The sequence below is a fragment of the Triturus cristatus genome, chromosome 5_2, assembly GCF_964204655.1.
Source record: "Triturus cristatus chromosome 5_2, aTriCri1.1, whole genome shotgun sequence".
NCBI lineage: Eukaryota > Metazoa > Chordata > Amphibia > Caudata > Salamandridae > Triturus > Triturus cristatus.
Window position 1 is genome coordinate 464,840,268 of NC_140588.1, and position 25,934 is coordinate 464,866,201.

General features: G+C 40.7%; 1 protein-coding gene and 1 long non-coding RNA gene across 2 annotated transcripts in view; one reads left to right on the plus strand and one right to left on the minus strand.

Annotated features, from left to right (window-relative positions):
• LOC146823157 (uncharacterized) overlaps positions 1–8,036 on the plus strand; it is a 51,414-nt gene extending 43,378 nt beyond the window's left edge. The window contains exon 3 of the long non-coding RNA XR_014961880.1: positions 7,754–8,036. This is a non-coding gene — a long non-coding RNA (uncharacterized LOC146823157). The remainder of the gene's footprint in view (positions 1–7,753) is intronic.
• The window catches only part of SUGCT (succinyl-CoA:glutarate-CoA transferase), a 3,154,468-nt gene that overhangs the window by 1,374,808 nt on the left and 1,753,726 nt on the right, over positions 1–25,934 (minus strand). The window lies entirely within an intron of this gene.

Below are 25,934 nucleotides of genomic sequence, written 5' to 3' on the forward strand. Positions count from 1 at the left end.
AATGTACATAATACATTTTGTGTTATTTCGGAGCACAGCTGTATATGTCAACGTAAAGCAAGCTAGATGATTCACATACACTCTTAAGCCATCAGCTAAACTGAATAGATTCAATTTGGACAATAATTGTAAACCTTATAGGGGCATATTAAACAAATCAAAAATGTAAAATAATACTTTGGTGACTTTATTCCTTTACCACCTCCTGGTGCTCATGACCTGGAAACAATTGCCTTGACTGGAAAACAGCTCCCTAAATTCTACACCAGTACACCTTGCAGGAGCAGAACATGCCTTTGCTTTCTATTCAGCATATTAGCATAATTTTACTTGCCACAACTCCTTTTTCAAGAGCCAAGTAGAGGCAGCAAGTTCGAATGTAACACATTGTATTGCAAATTGTAATCATTTGCTTTGCATTCAGAGCCAATGTAAGGTTGAGTGCCACTCTATAAACTTGACACCTTTATGCTAGTGGTGCACTTACTGGTCACCTGTCTTGTCCCACCATCACCAAACAGCCATACTTGCGTACGTTTACTCATCAGAATAGTATTTTAGCAAAAAAGGTATGATCAAGGCCCAAATTACGTCTGTCTTGTTTTTTTTTTAAATATTTTTATTTTGGACAACTCCAAAGAAACCACAAACAATAGGGTCATCAATAGCAGAAGATACAAATTATGAAAAAAATAGGAATACCAAAAGCAGATGATACGTTAATACCTGTAAAGTCAAAATGGAAACATAAGAGTTCATATAGGACCCAAATAAGCAGTAACGGCTATTGCAAAATAAGAAACATATTAGCAAGGGTTTGTGCATTAATTTGGAACAGCTGCAGTGCTCCATGCAGTGACAGGGAACCAAATCTTATCGCCTCTTCTTTTAGACTTAGGGCTCCTAGTTGCATATATTGCTAGCTCATAGTTATGTACAGACAGAAATCTCGATAGCCACATTTGAAAACTAGGGGCATCACAGTTTTTCCATAATGCAGCAAGAATAATTCTATATATCGCAGTTCCAATAAAAAGAATAGCTTCCTCACTAGGGTTCAACTTTAACGTACCATCATATCCAAGCAAGCAGATAGTGGGTGATTCGGGCAATTTACGCCCAAAGATCTCCTCCCAGAATTCCCAAATCATTTTTTTTAATAGTGTCAACTTATCACAATAGTAAAACATATGAGTTAGCGTAGCGGGTCCACAATTACACCTTGGACATTGATCGTTACTTCTTCTACTCCATGAAAATAACTTGGCTGGAGTGAAATAGAGGTTGTAAATAGTTTTGTACAGTTGAGATTTTAGATTAGTGGAAAGTAATAGTTGTGATGACATGGCCAGAAACTTATCAATGTCTATGTCTGAATTATCGAGCCTATTTACCCATAGTAGTTCGGTCTGTGTTATATCATCTGGTGAGTTCTCGTGGAGGAACGTATAAATTTTACCAATTCTAGAAGAAGGCCTAATAGTAGCTTCGATAAGAGAGCTTCTAATCCAGCTTATGTTAGGGAGCTGAGAGTTTATACTTGATCTAATTTGAAGAAATTTTAGATAATCCGTTGCAGGTATATTAAATTGACTTTGAAGAGTAGTAAAATTAGCCTTCATATCTATACCCAGAAAATCATAAAGGGAAACAATTCCCTGTCTCTCCCACCTGGCAGAGATAGCATCATTCATGCTTTGCGGTATCAAACAGGAATGCCAGAGTGGAGTATAACGACTTAGCCTAGGAATATTCATAAATTTTGTGATTCTTCGCCAAACTTTCCATGCCCCAGTGACAGTTTTGAACTTAACTTTCTTAAAATAACTGGGCTCAAGTTGTCTTAAAAATAGTCCTCTAGTATTGTGACCAAGGGCTAGTTCGTATATGGACGGAATATCGGGCTCTTCCCTGTTAGCTACTGGGTTAACCATTGGGGCGAGTTGTTGCAGAAAGGTAGCCCAAAAATATAGAAGTAGCTGTGGGATTGCGAGCCCCCCTCTATCAAGTGGAAGAGACAGATATTTAAGCGATCTTCTAATCTTGACGTTTTGCCAAACAAATTTAGAGAACTGTGAATCCAAAATTTTAATAAATTTGTCTTCGACTAGCAAAGGGATAGCACGAAATAAATACAATATTTTAGGAAAAACAGTCATTTTTATAAAGTTCCCTCTCCCTATAATAGATAGCTGCAAGCTATTTACTCTTGTTAGATCTTGTCTAATTGAATCGATCAGGGGTTCATAATTAGTTTTAATAATATTTTGTACTGTAGTGGATATGTGGACCCCTAGATATGTTGCCAGTTCGGTCCGTCTAACATCCACAAACTGTGTATTTTCTGTACATAATATAATGGTTTTGTTTTTGTTCAGGGAGTATCCTGAATAGGCACCGAACTGCTGTGTAATTACCTCTATCTCAGTTATGGCTGTCTCAGGGTCAGGTGTAACAACAGCAACGTCATCTGCGTAGGCTAAAACTTTGGTTTCGTACAGTCCTGTCACCACTGGTGTAATCCTAATGTTTTCTAAGATTTTAAGTATCATAGGATTAATGTAGAGGGCAAATAATATCGGGGAGCACGGGCAACCCTGCCTTGTTCCTCTTGAGATTTTAATGGTATTAGATTCACACCCCATAACCTGAAGCTTAGCCCTTGGATCGATATACATAGCCTTAATTGATTTGATAAAGCTATGCACAAAGTTATATCGCTCTAGAATAGCCCACATAAATTACCATGACACTCTGTCAAATGCCTTTTCGGCATCTAGGAGAATCATTGACATCTGGCCACCAGTTGCTGCAGTGATGTCAAATAGTGTTATTACTCTACGAATGTGATCAGTAGTGCCCTTCCCTGGGATGAAACCGTGTTGCCATGGCGTGAGCAGATGCGCAATGACCCCCCTAAGCCGATTGGCAAGTATTTTTGAGTATAGTTTCGAGTCTGAGTTAATCAGTGAGATTGGGCGGTCAGAAGATGGACAATCTGTAGGTTTACCTTTCTTGGCAAAGATGATAATGTTGGTATCCTGCCAAGATGCAGGCGTGTTTCCATTCCACTGAATTCCAAGAAATAGATCTAATAGAAGTGGTATTATTTTACCTAGGACTCGGTATATCTCCAGCGGCAGTTTGTCGGGGCCCGCTGCTTTCCCCGAAGCTAATTCTGCGAGGGCGAGTTCAATCTCAGTTAATGATATTTCTTTCTCCAAATTATTCTTAATGGCATTATCTAACCTACTATCTGAGCAAGTTATAAAGTTACTCAAAAATTAGTTTATTTCCTCTTTATTATCGGGAATGTCGTTCTGATAGAGGCTCTGGTAGTAGTGTTGGAATATATCAACTATATCTTTTGTTTGCGTATAATCTTGACCGTTTGATTTAATTAAGGAGATTGTATTTTGAGATGTCCTTTGTCTTGTTCGTAAAGCCAATTGTCTACCAACTTTTTCTCCATTCTCATAGAGGTTTCTTTGCTGTGTTCTGAAAGTGTCCGCGGACTTCTTTGTTATTTCCTTATTTAAGTCATTTTTTAAGATCACAATCTGCCGAAGCAGATCTGAACCATCTGTTTTTTGTGCTAGCGATAAGGTATGCGCGGTTTCTAAACTAGCTAATTCCCCCAATTTCTTAGTGAACTCAGTGGTCTGCTGTTTCTTGATCCTAGCTACATAGCTAAGGGTTTCCCCTCTGAGCGCAGCCTTAAAACAATCCCAAACTATATTTCTAGGGGCGCTGTAGCGGTTGATGTCAAAATAGCGCTTAGCCCAATTCCTGATAAAATCAACATACTCACTACTAACCAATAGTTTCCTATCAAAAGTCCAAACTGAGGGTTCTCTAGCAGTGCTTGTTAAATTAATGGTGAGAACTAGGGCATTGTGATCAGAGATTAACTTAGGATATTTTACGATCGTTGCTGAATCGGAGATACTTCTGGTAGTAAATATATAGTCGAATCTGCTGTACTTATTGTGTGGATTTGAAAAAAATGTATACCCCGGGTCCCCTTGGTGTTTGAGGGACCAGATATCGGCTAAATTATGGCTCATAAGAAGTGAGTTAACAGCTTTAAATACCCTAGGTTTTTGACCATAATAACTATGCCTGCCTTGAGTATCATAAACAAAATCTAGTGTGATATTTAAGTCGCCGGCCAAGATTAGTGGGCCAGGCCAGCCTGCCAGCTCCACTTCTAAGCTTTCGAACATAGATGGATCATCTAGGTTTGACCCATATACAGAGCAAATGGTTAGCCCTACGGCAAACTCCACGATTACCCATCTACCATACTGATCCATTGCTTGGCGTACGGGTATTCCTAAGTAGCTCTTGCCTAAAATCGCCACCCCCCGAATATTTGTCGTTTGAGTTGTGGTAGCCAATACGTTATACCCCTGGATTTTTAGTAAGCTTCGCATTGCCCATGGTAGATGCGTTTCTTGCAGACATACAATATCTAGGGAATTTCGCTTTATTATCTCAGACAACCGCCTTCGCTTACCTATGTCATGTAGCCCTGCAATATTCCAGCTACATATACTTATCCTCCCCATAATACTAAGTATTTTGATCCTTTACTGATACTTGAATCTGAATTTGCCCTATAATACCAAGATGTTTTATGATTCGTCATTATAGCTTTATTATATTATTATATAATTTTGCTCCCTTTCCCACCCACCCCCCCTTCTTGACCCCCCTCCCCCTGCTCCCAAAATAAGGCAGCAAGACTCCATTAGAGTCTATTCGTGATGAAGGTGCATCACGCTGTCAGGTCCCCAACCGGTAAGCCGGGTGAAAGAATAAAGAACCGTTTTTTTTTTCCCCTTCCCCATTTTTTTTTTCTTTCTTAGTGGTTGTATTATTAATTGTCATACAAAATTCCTACAAAGAGCCTACAAGATGTTGACCCACACATTGCACTATTCTTGGACAATGTTTCACGGACCACCAACCCCCCCACATTATGTTAACATACTTTAAGTTACTTAGATTGCTCAAACAAACTCAGCTGTGCCGTGCCCTGCCTTCTGTACAATTATTTTAAGCTGTCAAGATATTCTTTCACTGCTATCTCAGAGACAAAAAATTTCACCTGTCCCCCATAAATAACTTTCAGCCGCGCTGGATTATTGAGGTACACTATTGCCTTCTTATCTTGAAAGGGTTTTATAAGCTGGCGCAGCCTCCATCTTCTTTCAACGGTTGTGTGGCAAAAATCAGGATGTGAAAAGTATGTAATATCCTTGGAGGTACGTTTAGCGTCAGGCCTTGCCTTCTCAAACACTGCCTGTCTAAGCAAAAAATTGCCACAGTAGACTAGAATAGCCCTCGGGTATGCTCCAGGTTTTTCGGGGGGTTTTTGAGTAAGAGGCATACGGTGTGCTCGTTGGACTTCGATGTCCCAGTTCCAATTTGAGAGCTCCGGCAGAGAGTCTCGGAGGATGTTAACCATGAATGAGCGGATGTCCTCCCCCTCCGATTTCTCAGGTATTCCTAATATGCGCAAGTTGTTTCTGCGCTGACGATTTTCAAAGTCCTCCAATTTCCATCTAATGTCCCCTATCTGTAGCTCATTTGACTCCACCCGCTCTTGGATTGCGACAACTTCAGTTTCATTAGCCAGGGTTCTGGACTCTATTTCGGTCAATCGATCTCCAAAAGAGCTACATGTTTTGACCAGCTTCCTCGCCAAACCTTGCACGTTACGAAGTGCTGCTTGTGCCCTGCGCCCATCCTGTGAAGTCTCTTCACGGTGTGAGGCTATCGCCTGTAAGACAGTATCTATAGATGCAGCCGCCGGGTTGCTTGGGGCAATTGAATTTGTTGTATTTATTGGAGTTAGCTGCTCGGTATGAGTGTGGTCCCAGTGTAGAGCCGTTCCATGTGATTTATTACCCCGCTTGTTGAGGACCTTTTGCTTTAGTTTGACAGTAGTTGGCTCTGCCCCCGCATCTGTTGCGCTATCAGATTCATCGGACAGATATGAAGCCGATGTATCACCCCACGCTGCCCCCAATTCTGCTTCATCAGAAAAAGAGAAGAAGTCGCTAGCTTCTTTCTCGGGATCATTGTGGATTACACTGGCAGCGCCAAAATGATCCAGAGCTGATATAGCTCCCTTATTTTTGGGCATCTCCTGGACCTTACTTTCAGCCAAATTTGGGTTAGTATTCATAATGGCTGTCAGCCCTGGCTGGTTTTGCGCTCTTGAGCTGAGACAATCCTGCTGCTGCGCTTGCTTACTGAACGACCCGCACTTTATGCTTGTATCTGTCTCGGCAGTCTTGCTTGACACAGGGTCACCCTCCGCTGTAAAAGATGATTCATTATCAAGGGGGATCACTGTATCAGAGTGAATGCCAAGTAATGTGCTCACCTCGGGGTTTGGATGTGGCTGTACCTGTTGCTGAGATGGAAATAGGTTGCCTGGGTCACTTTTCCCAAGCTGAAGACCTTCCGTTACAGTAGTTTTGCCGCCCATTCTCGTCGTTAGGGAGAATGGGCCACTTGAGAGATCTGGAGGGGGCCGCTCTTGCCTTCGGAATGCGAGACCTGTCGCTGCTTCTCCTGGCCTGGAAGCATACAGGAGCCCTTCCGCACCAGATCCACCACTGAGGGTCCGGCAACCTCCCTTTGCGTGTCTTTCTTCCGGGTCACGGCTTGGAAGAATCGACCGTGGCCGCCGCCTCAGCTCTCTGAATCCATGCTTCAGCTTTCTCCTGTGCTGTCACTTTGTCTGACCCCCGGCGCTCCGGTGCTTCCCGCTGGGCCTGCCTTGCTGCCCTTGCATGGGCGGCTACAGACGACGTAGTAGATGGAGCGGCAACTTTAGGAGCCATTCTTGCCGTAAGCGCGGCTTGCATCCCCACGTCCCGATATTGTTTCGTCCCGACTTGGCAAGCACGAGCACAGCAGTCCGGTCTGTTTATGGGGGTAAGTGAATTGAAAAGAATACGATTTAGGACTGTCCAACCAATGTAAGAATAGCAAGTCCAGGCTGCGTATCGCGTTGAGGGGGTGAGATCCATGCGTGAGATCCATACGTGGTTATTGATACCCGTTGCGCTGGTATTGTAATTATTTGGGCAGTCCAATAACTATCTTTTTCCAACCGCTAATCACCATGAAAAGAATATCGCTTCTAGCGGGGCCATAGTGCAAATATGCAGTTACCGATCCTCAGCTTTCATTCATGGTTAGGCTGGCAGGGTTCTCTCGGCATTAATGGTCAGGAACCTGATGCGTGAGCACTGCGATCCGTGTCAGATCGCCATCTTGCCTCCTGTGCCTGGGAGCAAGTAATCTTCAAATGACTTCATGAACAGAAGACCTGGCGCATTACGTCTGTCTTGTAATGGTGCCCAGTGACCAACAGTGACCAACCAGTGCAAAAGCTTTTGCACCCACCAATCGAGTTTTGCAGCCCATGCACAAATGACATTTGAGCCACCCATCCAATACAAAAATTGTGTTTTTGTACAAGCCAGTTAGTCCAAATGCCAATGCAAAATTTTACTGTGCAAGTGCAATGTTAAGTAACTATCAACATGCTGTTTTCAGAATGGGATATATTATATATTTTAATGCAAACAGATATTCTCTAAACATTATCTGTTTGAGGAGAGATGTTATGAGGGCTTTTATATTGTTATTTATGAAGGTTTTTAGTATTTTTGTAATCTATTTGGGAGCTAACAGTGATTATCATCTATTTTACATTGTTATTTTATAGGAAAGAAAGTGGGGTCGTCATGCATGAAAAGCTGGAGTCCCTGGAAAACAGCCAAAGAAGAATCAACGTGCGCTTGCTGAAAATCCCGGCAGGGGCAGAAGGAGATAATCTTAAAAACTTTGTGGCAAGGCTAATTAAAGTTGTGGCTCAAGTTGTTTGCTCAGAGCAGGATATCATCGATGACATCTAGGGATTGTAATTTTATTTTTGAATATATTTTTGTATTACTGTTGAATACTTTTATTATGATGGACTTTTAAAAGTAAAGTAATGTTTCTGTGGATCCACTACTATGCGTGTTAAATAAATAAATATATAAATGTTAAGTAATCCAGCCCTATGGAGGAAATACACAAAGAAGGAATCCATGTGCTGTTTGCTCGTAGTGTACTTTACCCCAGGGCAGAAATGGAGCTGCCACGTTTTGTCTGAGTAGTTCTTCATGGCTGAATGAAAACACACAACAGATTTCCCAAGAAGAGCCTAGGGTCTGTCACATGGGAGATCACTTCTGGATATGAACACAGACAAGAGAGTTCAAAATGAAAGGTTCAAAATGAAACAAATTTGAGTGTAGTACATAGGATAAAATTCATTTCTAAAAGACAAGCCACACAAGGAGGCGCCTTTAGGTGCGCGATATCTCTCCAAAGCACCACTGCTGACCTGAGAACCACTGAGAAGAAAATATCAGACGAGAACCTCCACAGCTGGCCCCGACGTTTGTCCATGCCAAACACCTGCAAGCTCTAAACGGATACCAAAACAAAACCCCACCCTATGGCACGAGGCCATCTCTTAACAGCCCTTGCCTGACTGTGTATCACCATAAAAATTAATTTCACATTTCTGCAGAAACCTTACTCTTCCCATCCCAGACGGCTAGTACATTTCCTTGCGCACTTCTTCCGACTGGGATAAACGTGCCTCAGAAAGAAAACACCAACTGCTATGAAGAAATGTTTCAAGGCTGGAGAGATTATCTATTGTTTTTATGCATTTGTTAGTCTGGCTTTGTGAGGATGGTGGGTTTAATAACTTCCAGAACGTCGTGTATATTCCTAGATATCTCCTTTTTATCATAATCACGGAAAATTTCCAGAATTCTGTATCTGGTAGAGACTTCTGTGCTATAAGATCAGTAAGATCCCAAATGAAGGCATAGCAAGCCTACAAGTGTTCACCACTGACATCTGCAGACCATGAATTCAAGTTAAGGCAAAGCCATTTGTCTTCCATCCTTTGCGGCACATAATCAAACAAGGGGCCACCAAATATCCCTCGGAACCTGAGTAATTATCATATAAACACAGAAAACAGTGTTTTCTTCAGGTTCACTTTCGACAAAAAAACGTTAATTTTGTGAGAGGAAAAATGCAAACATCATGCAAAAAAATGGCCTGGCAATAAGGATGTGATTCGCAAAAAGATTATGTAAAAAATATAGACACATTTAGAGTGTTACAAAAGACTAGTTAATCAGTGCAGTGCTCAGGTGTTCAAACCTGCTATTTAAATAAAGAAGAAACCATCTACGTTAAATAATAGAATAAAAAGCTGCATTGATTTAATGTACTTATAGGTACGTATCAAATATAGAGACAGTATAGACTCAGAATAGTTGTAATAGGCAGTATCAATGCAGTCCAAAGAAAATTTAACGTGTCAACATTTAAACCTCTGCGAAGTGATTTATCATTGGGTCAAAATCAGGATTGGGACAAGAACAGAGGGAAAGAGCAGCCCTATAAGTGTACACAAACATTTTGGGGGGGGGAGTAATCAAATAACTTGGACGTCCTGTTAAATGGGTCAACAGCAAGCACTGTGTGTAAAAAAATAATATGAAGGGAATTAATAAGAACTAGTGTTGGAGGCGTGACTTGGATGCCACTCAAGGTGGCCACTCAGCTCCGGGGCTCTGCAACACGCCAGTATGGCCATCTCTTTTCATAGCAGCTTCCGCTATGCTGTGTCCCTGAAACGGCTGATTCATTGAATGTAACCGTCAAGAGACCTGCTTTTCGACTTTCGGGTGTATCGGCATGGCAGTTTGGTGTTGGAACCTCCGGTCGGCGTCTCCTGCTCAGTTGCAACCATTATTTTTTTAAATTTAGAGCATTTCCGCATTCCTCCTCAAAATTTCATTGCAGTTGAAGCATTTTTTATAAATTCTTTTTTAAAATGCTCAACTTGTTCATTTGGAATGATGGCTGCAGCAAAACTGTTTGAACTTTATTTGTATAATCTTTGAGCCATCTTCAGTATTGATCAGGCAATCCCCTGTGGAGTCACTACTACTCTTATATAGCAGTATTTCAATATGCTTTGCCTTTATTGACATTTGGAGGATTCTTGTTGGTCTTGGTTGTCCAATTTAATTCATACAGACCTTCACTACTTTATTGGTGGTGGATGTGTCATGTATGGGTAGATCTAAGAAATTCCTACACTCCAGTAAGGTGTCTCAGAAGAATATAGCAGACTCTGCCTGTTCATTTACAGTGTCTTTAGTTGAAGGTTCATGTGCATCTATTGATATGGGTCTTCCTGGTTCTTCTTGTGTGGTTGTATCTGTGCTTCCACTATCAAAAGTACAGTCACCTTCTTCTGCCAATAAGAGAATCAAACATGTAATTTTCTCCTGTCCATCTTTATACTGTTGTGGAGGAGATTCATGAATTACGACCCTTCACTGAGGAAACAAATAGCTTCCAGGCTCTTGACGATAAGTGATCATCTATGGAGTCTAGAATGACTTTGGTGAAGAAAGGCTTTGGAGATATGAGGGATACTTCTTCTAAAAATGCTACTTTGGAGAAGGACGTCTTAATATTGAAAAAGCCCTCTGAGGACCTAGAAAATAGGAATAGGCGTAATAACCCACATTTATATGGTCTTCCAGAAGGTATTGAGGATGGAGCTCATGTCTCCTTCACCTCATTTTTGTCAAAGTTTGTGGATTTGCCTTCAACTACCAACTTAACTATTCAATGTGCCCACAGCATAGGTCCTCACTTTTCTTCGTCATCTGCTCCAAGACCTCGTGGTCTCATCATACTATTTTTTAAGTTTATTGACCTTTTATAAGTCTTACGGGCAACTAAGACTAAGAAGCAACGTATGTGCAAAACTGTTTCTCTCACAACATTTTTCAACAGCTACAACTAAGCATAGGAAAGACTTTCTGAATTTGCTTCCTACATTACATTCTATGGGTGCATGTTATGGATTGTTTCATCCTGGTGCATTTAAAGTTACATTTCAAAACAATACTTCAACTTTCGAAGATCCAGCAGATCTCAGAAAATGTATTCAGTCTAACTCATCAATGTCAATGAACACTGCTGGTCCTTCATTCTCAACTTGACTGCTTTTGAAAATTGCTACTGTGCTGTTTTTGCTGACTCTTTCATAGATCGCTCATTGTTAACTTGCATTGTTTGTTTAAACTAACTCTTCACATTTTTTTTTAATGTCTTCAAGATTCTTCTGTTATACGTTTCATATTTGTTTCTTATGGAGTGTTGGTGTGGTGCAATCGCCCTTGTTGGTTGTGCCGTCTCTTGTATTTCACCACTCCCTGTCCCTTTTTAGGTCTCGTCTGAGCCAGCGCTTTAGTGCTGCTCTCTCGAGAGCTTTTGTAAAAGGGGGATCTGGAAGTGCAAACTAGTGCTTTTCAGGCCTCCAAATACAGTGCATGTGCGCCGGGCGCGCGCACCATTTGGCAGCCTGAAAGCACTAGTTTGCACTTTCAAATCCCCCGTTTACAAAAGCTCATTTCGCGCCCGCTTTGATGAGAACATCAAAGCGGCCGGAAACTGCTCGCCATTTGCCACCCCCTCCCTTATCCCACTTCCCTCACAATGGCGTCAGCTTGTTGTTGCTCTGCTGTGAACTTGTCGGTGTTGAGCTATCAAACCTGCTCTCACTCTGCTTAGCCTACTAGCGCCACAAGGATGTCTGTGTCTCGCCGTCCCGGCCTTCAGTGGGACCTCAGTCGTCATATTGCGCCCCAGGCAAATGACCAGTGCCTTGTCCAAGGACTCGCGCTGCACAGATGGTGCGCGCTGAGTCCGTCGTAATCATACTCCTTAAATGCGGCTGCACTACCTCTAAAACAGCCATGGGTTCGAGGCAGTCTGGCAGAGGATAATAACTCTCCCTATCTTTGATGCTTACTTGTCTTGCTTCACCTCACTTCATATATCAGCACGGCACGCGCTTCTATGACACCGTGCTTCATGTTTTGGACAGCACGTTGCAAACAATGCTTGCTTATTTTGTCGCAGTTTGTTGAAGTGCCTCGCCTCCCTCGGAGCGCACACGGCCTCTGCAGCAGTGGTCCACCTCAATCATTTGGCACCCTCTTTTCCGATACCATACTTAATGGTTTGAGCAGCACGGTGCTAACAATGCTTGTAAATTTTAACACAGTTTGGCTAAAATAAACAGGCATTGTTAGCACTGTGCTGTCCAAAACATCAAACGCGGTAAACTAGGACACCGCCCTTCCATGTTTTGAGCAGCACAGTGGTAACAATGCTTCTTTAATTTAGCGCAGCTGCTGACTTCTACTGGCTGTACCTTAAATCTCCTTCACAGCTCCCATACTCCACTGCATTCACTATTCAGGCGGAAAAAAAGCTTAAGCTCGCAAAGCGCATTCTAGTCTCTTCATGGCAGCAAGAACCTGCTCAAACTGAACAGCTAGCAGAACTAAAATAACGGCTTTGCTATCAGGTAAGAAACGAGGAGTTCAGACCTAGTTGAGACCTAGGTTGCCTCCACGTTGTAAAACGGTGATTATTTCCTGTGGAAAAAACAAAATCTTAAATTTCATTCCAGGTCCTTAAACACGTGTTAATTCTTCCTAGTATGCGTGAAGAATCATCCGTCAACATGATATAAAATCAGGCACATAAAAGGTGTCCCAAAAAATATACCAGTGATACTAAATATGCATGTAGTTACTACTCTTACTAAACCATCTCCCTATATTTACCGAAATCACTGCATTGTCAGGGTTTAAAATAAGAGGTGAGACGATGTGTCATAACGGCCAGAGGTGCCAACTTTGAAGTTGGGGAACTAAGTCCAGTCTCGCGCCGCCTCAACATTTCTAGGCAAACCACTTATTCTGCCAGTGAATACAAAATACATGGATGTGTCTTGCTGTAATATAACTAGAGCTCCGATACCTTCGGGTCCAGCTCGCGTTCTATAAAACTCCCCAAAAATTAAAAGTGACCCACCAACTTCCTGGCGTACAGCAACTTAGAACGTTACTTATTTATGTGTGTAAGGTATTTTTTCAATATTTAGGGTGTTAAATGCATCCTGGGCTGTAACTATGCAATATCGAGTGCATGGTCTATAAACCTCCATCCAAGTCCTGGTTTTATTCACATAAACTTTCCAACCGTGGGACATCTGGGAATACATTTTTTATCAAGCCCCTTTGTGACAGTTCTCATTTTCATAATGCACAGACTAATTTAAAATTAGCACATGAAGCAGGGATCTCATGTAAATTGTTAGCAGCAGGTCCATACCTGTGTTTTTCTCTTTGCATTTTTGTGACTAAAGCATGCAAAAACAGGCCTGGAAAAAATACATATCAGTATACTATACATAGATTTGTTGGCTTTCACAATGCTGGTTTGACAAAAAGTGTGAAATAAAAAGGGACAGACATATAGCACATAAGAAACAATTTCTGTATCTTCAGCTGGTTTTAAAGCACATCTATATACTACTGTGTGAAAGATGTATTTTTGGGTTTAAAATCAAGGTAATGTGCATAATAGCAACATTTTGTATTTATTAACAGCACCAGCATGCAGGGCTGGGAACCAAAACCGGCCCTGGTAAGCTGCTCGGCCAGCCCACGATGGGAGGTAGGGGGTGCGGCCGATATGTTTGCCAGGGCCGGTTTCTGTCGATTTTGTTACAGGGGGCAGATATTGCCGGCCACCAGTAACAACAAGCATTTGCAATGCAATAGGTCTCGCATTTGCAAAAGTTTAAGCTATTGGCATTGTTCATGACAATGCCTTTTTTAAGCTATTTTATAAAACAAACACATAATGGCATTTATTTATCATTTACAAAGCCAATAGCTAGTGTTGCATTATTATTAGCAATGCCAGCTGCTCACACTTTTATAATGCGAGACCTATTGCATTGCAAATGCTTGTTGTTTCCTGTAATGTATGTATTTCAGTCGTCAATTTTGAGATGTGCTGCCTTCTACTGCTCTATTTGTTTCTTCTTCCTTGTTTTTTCCTCTTGGTTTCCTTCTAATCCTCTTCAGCTTGTATCTTATTTGTTTTTTTTCTTTTTCTTTGCTCACTTTTCTTTACTTCTTCTCTTTATCAGGTTGTTGATTGCATAGTTTTCTATTTACTTGTTATTTATTACATTCAGATCAATATCTTCAAATGTGTAGGGTTTTGTTAATCCTATTAAAAGGCAGAGAATTTAACAACATTTACCTTCCTATAACCCTGATTTAGTCCTTTCACAAGAAAGTCATCCTACAGAGGAAGAAGCATTCAAGCTCAAACAAATTTGGGTTGGTTTAGTTTTTGCTTTGCCTACATCTACGAAGAAGAATGGAGTAGTTCTCTTATGTCACTAAAAGGCTAAATAGTCATGTCATTTCTTAAGAAATTGATTTGGAGGGCCATTGTTTGGTTGTCAAACTTCTTGCTAGTAATATTCCATTAACTGTGTTCGATATCTATTGTCCGACTCAACAAGATTATTTATTTTGGCCTAACATCACAAAGAAGTGTCTTCAATTTAAAGATGATTTTTTTCATTTTAGGTGGTGATTGCAACCACATTATAGAATTTTTTTTATTGATCACAATTCTTTTGTTCATTTTATTCCCCACAAATCTCACAAACAATTTAAGTCTACTATTTCACAAAATTGTTTAGTCGATGCATGGCGGTTATGCAATCCTACTGCTAAGGAATATTTTTTTTACTCTCCTGCAAATGGTTTCCTTTCTTGTCTAGGCTATATTTTTCTTAATAAATCCCTAGCACAAAATCTTATTTCCTCCACTATTTAACCCATTTTTATTTCTGGCCATGCACCAGTGGTTGTAGATTTAGATGTACTCCCTTCACATTCCCAAGTCATATAGGTGGAAACTTAACAATTCTCTTTTACTATGTCTGTTTTTTTCATCTTCCTTTATATCCTTTGCTGATAATTTTTTTTAACTTAATGCTGATTCATCTCATCAATTAGTGTGGGATACTGTTAAAGCAGCAGCACGTGGCTTTATCATTGATTATAACTGTGTGATCCCCGTGCACTCGAAGGTATATGGACGATTTAACTATATAGTTTCGGCGCACCTTGTGAAACACGGAGTCCCGGCGTGTCTTTATCAATGCAAATGTGTTGTAAGAAAGAAAATCTTCTCACTGACAAGGGCGCACTTAATATACGATGAAACACGCTGGTTTCTTCATCAGTTTTCTTTTTTATTCAAGCTTTTTTATGAACTCCAAATGATAAGTATCAAAGCTTTATCAATTCATATTGACAATCATATTCATCGTTCATTTCCAATGCGGTGAAAATAAATTTTCATAACAAACTTAGATGTTTCCTTACCAGATGTAGGTTGTTGCACTACCAATGTCGTTTGTTTTTGCTTTCTTTTTTAAAAAATATTTTTTGCAGCCACCAGGCATTCTTTATTACATTTTTAAAGCGGATTAACTTCTTTCTGTGGTTTGACCTTAAGAGTCAACGATTATGTGTAATGTAATTTAATCTGTGGTTACATGCATTTAATTCACATGTATTAGACTGTATGTTTGAGTGAAGCTAATGGTCCTGTTTCATTTACTTTTAGACCCCTGAAGAAGGGTCAGACCTCTAATTGACCCGAAATGCATTGGGTGGACATCTAAGTTTGTTATGAAAATTTATTTTCACCGCATTGGAAATGAACGATGAATATGATTGTCAATATGAATTGATAAAGCTTTGATACTTATCATTTGGAGTTCATAAAAAAGCTTGAATAAAAAAGAAAACTGATGAAGAAACCAGCGTGTTTCATCGTATATTAAGTGCGCCCTTGTCAGTGAGAAGATTTTCTTTCTTACAACACATTTGATTTGCATTTATCATTGATTATGTCACCTAAAAAAAGAAACAATTTCTTACAAAGCAGAAATCCCTATTATCTAATAGATAATTTATAGAACATCAATTCTATACTACATCTTCAGATTCTTCTTTACAAGAACCTATTTATGTTAAACTAGAATTCAATAAAATAACTACGGATAATGCCTCTTCCATCTCATTGCGTACTAGTGCTCGTTATTATAAAGGCTGTAACAAGTTAGGGAAACGTTTAGCTAATTGATTAAAGATTTGTAAAGAACGTACTGGTATGACTTCTATTCATTCCCCTGATGGGAAATATTTATTGAAGGATCAAGAGATTATAGAGGAGTTCACAAAATTTTATAAATAGCTTTATTCCCTTTATTCCCATGCTCAATTGGAGCGTATCTCAACTATACCTTTCCTCCTCTCCTGACTCGTTTGATTCCCTATCCCTTCGAAATGATTTATCAATTTCAGAATTATCTAACACCCTCACCTTACTTAAAAAAGGTAAATCGCAAGGTCCTGGTGGCTATACTGTGGAATTCTATCTACATTTCTCTGATCTGCTATTACCCAAATTTTTACATCTTTTTCAATCATTTTATCCAGCCTGTAAGACTGGAGGTACTTTCCTGGATTCTACAATTTGCCTAATCCATAAGGATGGTAGGGACCCTGGTCAGTGTAAATATTTTCATCCTATATCTCTTGTAAATGTTGACTGCAATACTTTTGCCACATTACTTGTTTTATGTCTTGAGCCTATTTTACTCAGATTAATAGGTAGGGAGCAATGCAGTTCTGTCAAAGGCAGTTTGACCTTAGACAATGCAAGACTTTTCTTTAATGTATTAAATAAAGCTACTTTTTTTTATCCTTTAGGTGCAGTGTCTATTGATGCTGAATACGCATTTGGTAGGGTAAATTGGTCTTTTTTATTTAAATCCCTTGCCTGGCAAGGGTTGGGTCCCATGAATATTTCTCTGATAACTTTTCTTTATTCAGCTCCTAGAGCTTCTGCATTAGTTAATGGCCATCTTTCCCATTATTTTCCATTACAAAGATGGGTTCATCAAGGATGTCCTTCAACTCCTTTTTATTTGTTTTAGCTCTTGAACCCTTTCTATCTTGTATCCGCAAGAATACTCTTATATCAGAATTTCATTATGGTTATAAGCATTTGAAATTATCAGCTGATGGTGAAGATATTCTTCTTTTTCTGTCTAATCCAGATACCTGCCCACCTTGATGAAATTTCAGATTTTTCTGTTGTTTCAGGATATAAAATTAATTCTGATAAAACTGAGGTTTTACCCATTACAAATGTTTGTGTTGAGGATTCCTTTGAACCCACAGATTTTCATTGGGATAATTCTAAGATCAAATATTGGTTTAGTAATTCTATTATAGATTCAGTCAAACTCAATATGAAAGAAGGTTTAAATAGAATTGATAAGCTTTTGTCTTCTTGGACTCATCGCTCACGATGAATTGCCAGATCAATGCCGTCTCCTCCGCATGCTTCAACACCCTCCATATACTACATAAAACATTCAAGTGGATCCCCTCCGACTCCAGGAAAACAGTCACTCACACCCTCATCACCAGCAGACTAAGCTACAGCAACACATTCAATGCCGGAATCAACTAAAAACTCCTCCGCAAACTCCAGACCTTCCAGAACGCCACAGCCAGGCTATTCCTCGATGTCCCACGGCACACCCACATCACCCAACACCTCCGCGACCTCCACTGGCTCCCCATCGAAAGAAGAATAACTTTCAAGCTGCTCACGCATGCCTACAAGGCCCTCCACAACATCGGACCTCAATACCTCAATGACCGCCTCTCCTTCCATGCCCCCAAGAGCAACCTCTGCTCAGCTGAGCTCTCCCTATCCAGCGTCCCATGCTTCTACAAGACCAGAGCGGGTGGAAGGTCGTTCTCCTACCTCGCAGCCAAGACCTGGAACGCTCTCCCCCTTCATCTCCGGCAAAGCCCAACACTGCACCAATTCAGGAAAGACCTCAAGACCTGGCTCTTCAAATGACCCCAACGGAGCTGCTCACACCCACCCCTCAGTACCTTGAGACCCTAACAGGTGAGTAGTGTGCTCTACAAAACCCTGATTGATTGATTGAGCTATATATTTTAAACAAATTGACTATCTTCTCTCCAGGTTTCTCTGAAACGGCAAAAAATCTAGAATTTCTCTTTCTCATCCCAAGAAACGTAGGGCAGATGGTAGTGCAAATATTCTGGATTTTTGGTTATATCATAAAGCATTTTGTTTAAAACAGGCTGCCAAGTGGCTTCTCCCTCTTTCTTCTTCTTTATGGCCTCTGTGGTTTGATGTTGAGCTTTCATTTTTCTCAACATTTACTCCTAAAGAAGCCCTAGCTTTTCCCACAAAAAACAGTATTACATCTTCACCAGTATTCAATCATATGTGCTCTCTGTTGAAGCCTCATTATCAAGGCTGGTATAACCATCTCAGTACTCTTAATAATAGGCCCATTTATTGGCAGTCATGGAGACCAAAGGGAATTATTTGGGTTCAGGACTTATTTGATGGTTTGAATCGGTGTACTTTTCCTTAATTCCAGGTCACTTTTAATTGTCCTCAGTCATTTTGGTATAAGTTTTCAATTCCTATGGAATTTATTTTAGATATTATTTTTTCCTTTCTATCTTCTTCCATGACTCCGGTGCCTTCAGATTTGCTTCTAAATTTGCTTACACTTGCTCCTATAGCTTCTCTTATTTATAGATACTTTTTAAGCCCAAATCCCTCCTGTGCAAAAACTAAGATCGAATTTACTTGGGAAGCAGACTTGGGATGTGACTGGAATATCACATTATGGAATAAAATGTGTTCCAGAATATTTAAACTTTTGAGAACCGCTTTTACCACCCAGACCCTATTCTTTTGTAACAAAGACTGTATCACACACCTGCCTCTAAAGCCAATTCTTTAAAGGGAACCAATAAGGTATGTTGGTCATGTGGACATTCAAATGGTGATTTATTACATCTCCTTTGTTCCTGTCCTCCTTCTGCTGCTTTTGGAGGAGAATTTGGTCTCAACTTTCAAAATTGTTTAATTTGCATTGTCCTATGTCCACCTCTTTGCTATTTTTAGGTAGTTTATCTGATGTTGTTATGTTAAGTTCCCATGACAAAGGTTTAGTTGATCTTATTTTAGCCTTAGCTTTTCAGCAAGTCACTACCAATTGGATGTTCTCTACAAATATATCTAATGCTTGTCATTATCATAGGTTAGATGTTGCATTGTATTCTTCGTGTAGACCGCAGGTTAATGGAGACTTATATTGGATAACTTTAACTAATTACTTGAATATTCTTGCTAAACAACATGTTATGGATACTCGTTCTGAAAACGTTAAACCTCCGTAAATTGTAGTTATCTCTGCTTTTTAAAAAAAACTGTATTTCATTGAATTTTTCGTTAACAATTAACATGCAGTGCATATTGCCAATCCTGCAATGGATTTATTATCAGACAGTAAAGACATATACTATCCAGTGAGATATGAAATGCACATGTGAAAATATTCGTAGATCCGAAGATATTCCAAGACATTAAGGAATAAAACCAAGACATGGAGTCATATGTCACACAATATCATAGTAATGCTCACTTAGTCGCCAAAAAATAACAAAAAAAATATTTCAAGAACTCGTCAGTCCCCAATTTCTGACTCGTCCTCCTTGGGTTGGTCTTAGTCATCGTGAAACCTGCACAACAGTTTGGCCCCTAGCATTATAGCCTCAGACGCCCCCTCATCAGTGCGTGATAGGCACATGTGTTGTTCTTCTGCAGCCCCCCACTCCATCAGGTCTCTCAGCCTATGAGTCTTAACCGGGGCCTTCACCCCCACCCATCTTTTTGCCAACAGTAAAGCCTGCTGAGCTAGCCTATAGGGGAATCTTGTGACTTCTAGGACACACCACTACTTCCAGAAGACAGGCAAGTGAGTTCAATGGACCACTAATTCCTGTGGCCGCTTCTATGCAGGGTATCACCTGAGTTCAGTAGGTCTGGACAGGACCACACTCCCAGGATAAGTGTAGAAAGGTAGCTCCGACCACACCACAACGTGCACTGGATTAGTTTCTGGTGAGGTCTATTTTATTGAGGTTACATATGTACGGTGTAGAAAAACTAAATGAAAGAGTATAAACTGGTTGTTACAGAATACAGTACAAACAAGGTTCAACTCCAACCCCCAACCCATATCAGAGATGGGCACTCCTATGTCACTTTCCCAGGCTCTCCGTGCAGGGTACTGTCTTGGTTGCATATCACTCCTAAGGGCTTTGTAGAAATAGCTAATGAGATGGCGCCCCTCTCCCCATTCAATGAGGCCACCAAGGACTCCTGATTGCCAAGGGGCCACTGGGAAATCTACCCAGAAGTCTTTTGCCACGCTCTCCAACTTGGTATAATCAGGAAACTGAGCTAGTCCCACCCCAACAGAGTCCTGTGCATCTTGAAACAATATAAAGGTGTCTTCAGGGTGAAGGTCGCCCACATCCAGACATCCCCCCTCCCGCCACTGTTCCCTGGACATGGTGGATTCAATACTTTGGAACAGCGCCAGATCCCACAGCTTCATATCCCACAGCTACAGTTCCATACTGAAGGAAACTCTGCGAATTACTTTCTGGACCACTTTTTCCCACATCTCCATGGTGTTTGTAACCAGGTATGGCATCTGGAGCTCCGACCTCCCCCCGCATCAGGATTTGGGGCAGGGTGTCCCCCCCAACTCAGTACCCTGGAGCCAGATCTCCCAATTACCAGACTACGTAAGCCAACAGGCCGCATGCTGTAGGTGGGCAGCATAATAATAAAATTGTACATTTCGGACAGCCAATCCCCCTTCCTCAATGTCTCACTTCAGTGTTGCAAGCAAAACTCTACTGCATTTACCCGCCCACAGGAGTTTCACTAACAGGCTGTCCAGCTGACAGAAGAAACGATCCATCAGTGGGAACATAGAATTCTGCAAGTGATACAGGCATCTCGGTAGGAAGACCATTTTTGCTTTCGCTGCTCTGCCCATTACAGACAGAGGGAGCCGGTCAAAAGGCAATGGAGCTCTTGAGACCGGTCAACACGCTGTACACGTTCTGATGCTGGTGTTGTGCATCAGTGTAGGTAACCCAGATACCCAAATACCAGAATCCTTCCAATACCCACCTGAGTCCCACATCTGGCAGCTAGTGTAGATTTCCCCTAGTCAGCCCTCCCAAGGGCCACACTTAGGATTTGCGGACGTTGAGTTTTAGGCCTGAGACATTACCAAAATCATCCAGGTGTCTCATCAATAAGGGTATAGACCAACCTGGCAAAAATACGTACACCAGCGTGTTGTTTGAATACATTGAGACTACATGGCTGTTATTCCCCACCCAGATCCCCCAGGTAGCCATCTCCACACGCAGCAACAGCGCAAGGGGGTCGAACACGAAAGCGAACAATAGCAGCGAGAGGGGACAGCCTTGTGAAGTGCCCATCCTAACTGGTCATGGCTCTGGGAGTTCTCCTCCCACCTTTGTATGTGTTGAGGGTTCTGTGTACAACAGCCAAATCCAGGCACAGAATTTGGAACCAAACCCCATGCCCCTCAGCACTGCCATGAGAAAGGTTCACTCCACTGTCTCAAATGCCTTTTCAATATCCAGTGAGATCAGGGTCACCTCCCCATCCAGGACATCCAGGACATCATGTAGCACATGTGTCAACCTACAAAGGTTGTGCGTAGTACTCTGCGCCTACATGAAGCCGCATTGGTCCTGATGGACCAGATCCCAGATAACATCATCCAGTCATGTTGTCAGTATCTTGCACAGAACCTTTAGATCAGTGTTGAGCATAGTTAGGGGCCTGTATGTGGATGGATCCACAGGATCCCCACCAGGCCTCCACATTACACACACCACCCCCTCTCTCATAGTCAGCGTCAGTCAGCTTTTATCTCTTGCCTCCTGATAAACCTCAAACAATTTCTCCACTAGGTCCTGGGAATAGACCCACCTCCACCACATAGACTTCCTCATCCAACTTTAACATGGCCGCCCTTTATAACCTTGGGGGTCCTGCCCGGGTAAAAAAGTCCTCTGTCCTGCCTTCAGTATCTCATGGGCGAGCACTATAAACTAATTTAAAATTGTCCAGTAGGGTCATTAGTATATCTCTTCATCTGGAGTGTAAGTGACCCTGTGCATTGCGTATTGAAACAATGGGGGGTATCTCCGTCTCTCTCCTGAGAATCCATGCCAGGAGTTTACCCGATGTGTTGCCCTCTCTAGGCAGCGACTGCCAGTAGGTCTTTAGACCTGCTTTTCCATAGTGTCCATCTCCCTATGTGCCGCCAGTGTAGCCGCACATCCCCCAGCCGTAAATACATCCTGTTTCTGAAGGTTTGCCAATCGGTTCTCTTGGATCTTTAAAGTCTTCTACACACTCCACAGACAGTGCTAATACATTACCCGCACACAACAGCCTTTACAGCCTCCCACTCAATAGCCCTAATGTCCATCGTCCCCCAATCATTAGTAGTATAGGTGCTTATGACAGCCCGCAGGTCCTCCCTGCACGTGGGATCCTGTACCAGGTCAGAGGGAATGCGCCACGTTCTGCACCCATCCAGCCTCCCATCCCAGTCCAGTATTAACAGAGTCGGGGCATGATCTCTGCTTTTTGTTCAATATATTTTGTATTTATCTTACTAATTTAAGTTTTTTTAAAATATCGTTTAATATATGCTGATATTCAATCTTCAATTGTGTATTGATATTACCTTTTCCCCTTCTCTCCCTCCTTTTTGTACCTCTCCCTTTTTCCCTTCAGAATATACAAAAGTATAAACAGCTTTTCTGTATTTTATGTTGTTAAACATGCATACTTTGTTTTGCCTTTACAATTCCTCTTGCTAGGTATATTATTATCATGTACATTTTACTTTTGATAAAGCTAATTAAACTAAAAAAAATAAGCACTAGTGTCAATTGAACATCTAGACTAGTAGGGAGAGAAACAAAGGTTGCCAATTTGGAGAACAAAACAACAAAAAGCGCTTCCAGCATCATTGTGCGAAAAAATATCCTGTGCTATTGACCTATTTAATTCCAAGTATATATGATTTTTTTTCACACAAAGAGCTAGTTTTGATTCTTAATTTAAGGTAAGCTCCCACACTACTCTCATTGTGGATCCTTCTATCACAACTTTCAAGTAATTTGATTAAACCTCCAAAACAATGTTGCTAATTTATATGGCTGCTATCTACGACTGCCTTTGACCAAGTCCTAATGATAACTCCAAAATAAATTACTCCCTAGAGGTTGAAGCGTCTGCATGTTATTTTCTCGGGACTGTATTCAAACATTGCAGCCATTGATTATACTGCTTGCTGTGCATATGCTTTTACTTCTGTAAGTCACACATTTTGCACACCTGTACACTCTGCGGACTCACTCATGTCTTGTGTAGCATCCTTAATGTGCCTACTTATTAGAAATTGCAAAATACATGCATACCAATACATTGTATTTTCTTAGGCTTCTTGATTTATAACTGGTTATGTTTTTCAAATAATCATTTGAGAATCATATTCTTACTGGCCCCCTTTTTGAACATAGTGCTTCCATTTGTACTCGGAAAAAATGATTGATATTTTGTTTATCGTGAACCCAAATGTGCATCTGTCCATTGAGTTTCCATCCTTTGCGGGTCAGAAAACCATTAAATTGGGTATTTTAGGGTATAAAGAACCAACATAAGTGTTATATAAGTGCCTGTGTAAAATGTTATTATGATTGACTAGTCTCACTTCATGTGACACCTTCAGCCTGTCTTGGTGTTTTAGCCAACTACTAGTTCTCACAGTGATAAAAGATAATTATAAGAATATTTTTGTCTACTACAGTTTTCTTTCCAGGTAGAGGCAACAGTGGAATGGCTCTTTAGCTTCCGGACTATTGGTTGTATTGCACATTTTTTTATTCAAATTCTTCCCAGTACATGTTGGCAGAGAGAATAGATTTTAGATCCTGATTAAAGCCTTGACACATATTAAAGGGCAACACATTTGGGTTGAAGAATGTTCCCTATTGTTTTCAATCCTATTCTTGTGGACATAAAAAGGTTAGTCTTAGCTCCACCAAGAAGTAATTTTAATCTCACTTCATGTACCATTGCACTCTGCACCCATCAACCATACCTATTCACATGAGCCAGACACTTCCTTACATAGTGATGGCGAACAAATCAGTAGTATAGTAGAGTTTTTTTCCCTTAACAGTGTCACAAGGCCCATTTAATTCCATTGCAGTATACTCAAAAGAGGGGGGACTAAGATGAGGTGACAACAGCAAAATTGGTGTGATAATGAAGACTGCAAAAGTAACTGACATTTATGAAGAAGTTATTAAATGAAACCCATGATACAGAAAAAAACATTTTACACTGCATCAGCAATTAAGAAGAAAACTATATAACAAATAACAAAAGGAAGAACATTCCAGACAACAGCTTTAACCCTAACCACTTCCATATCCTAGCTACAGCTCTAATGCGTAACACAAACCACAACTCTCATTCTAACCTAAACCACAATCCTAAGTGTAACCCTAAGTGTAAACCTAACTATAATCATAAATCTAAACATAATTTTACATGTCTAGCCGTTAAAGGCCATAATTGTTGCCCTAACATTGCCTAAAGCAGTACGAATTAAACAAAATATGCTTCCAAACTTTAAAGGATTGTGTTAAAAACAAAAAAAAAAATTGTCTCAATCAACTTTGTTTACAACATTGTTGGTATTTTCTTTCTTTTTTTATTCTTTTTCATGTGTTGTCACACCTGACAGTCTGCCCTGAGACCTGCAAGTAACGTGTTTGAAATCTTACTGGGCTGATACTGACTTTCGTCCTTCTGAGTAATTAAACTGAATATGTTTGAGGCGGGTGATAATAACACCTATTAGTTAAAAACCTCAACACTATTTGTTTTTTGTATGGGCTATATAAAATGTCATTACTTTTATAATTTAGTGTTATCTTTGGTAGCCAGATCTAGCAACTACCACTGCTCCAGTGATGCACTTTTATTTTATATTCCTAATGTTAAGATCACAGTATCATAACTCTTACCTCTGGTGACTTTGCAAGGCTGACTACTACATTAGCTCTGATGTGAATTCGTGTTTACTCGATATCATAATTGTTGCGCCTTCACTGAAATACTGTAGATTCATTTAACACAAGAGATACATGCAGAATTTAATCTAGACCCTTATGCCCAGTGCACCAAGCTGGAGCAGGTTTGATGAAAGAAATCTCCATTTCACTTCTTACCTGGGAAGAACTGATTAAAACCAGTGCTGAATTTGAGCTGGTGGTGCCAGGTGGGGTCCACTGGCACTCATGGGCGGGGCACATATTTTTCCTCATCAGACTTTGACCCAGACAAAGAGACAAAAAAACACAAAAAGGGGCAAGAAGAACAAAGGGAGAAATGGAAAACCACTGACAAAGAAAGAAAGCAAGGATGAACGAGAGCTTGAATCAGAGAGATAAGGGGTAGGAAGTGACTAATCATGGATGAAAGAGGCATGAGGTGGAATCAAGGCTGGTACTCAGTACTGCCAACATTCAATAGCGTCAGCTGAAGGCTTTTGAGCAAAACCTTGGGCACCAGAAAGTATTCTTTTACAAATGAAGCACAGATTAAAAGGTTTATAGGGTCAAATTTGTAAATTTGAAAATTAGATGAGATCTACCCTATTGCACTCTATAAAACAAGGGATTCATTAAAAAAGGTCTGTTTTCATTGAAGAGGACTTACTCTAACTGTAGTAATGATGAGAAGAGGAGCAGCCAAAGCATATTAATATACCCAACCTTGAGCTAAAACGATTTACTGGTAGCTGTGGGTCCTCCGGTATGGCAGAGGAGAGTCGCCTCACTGCTCTGCGAGCAATTTAAAAAGGAAAA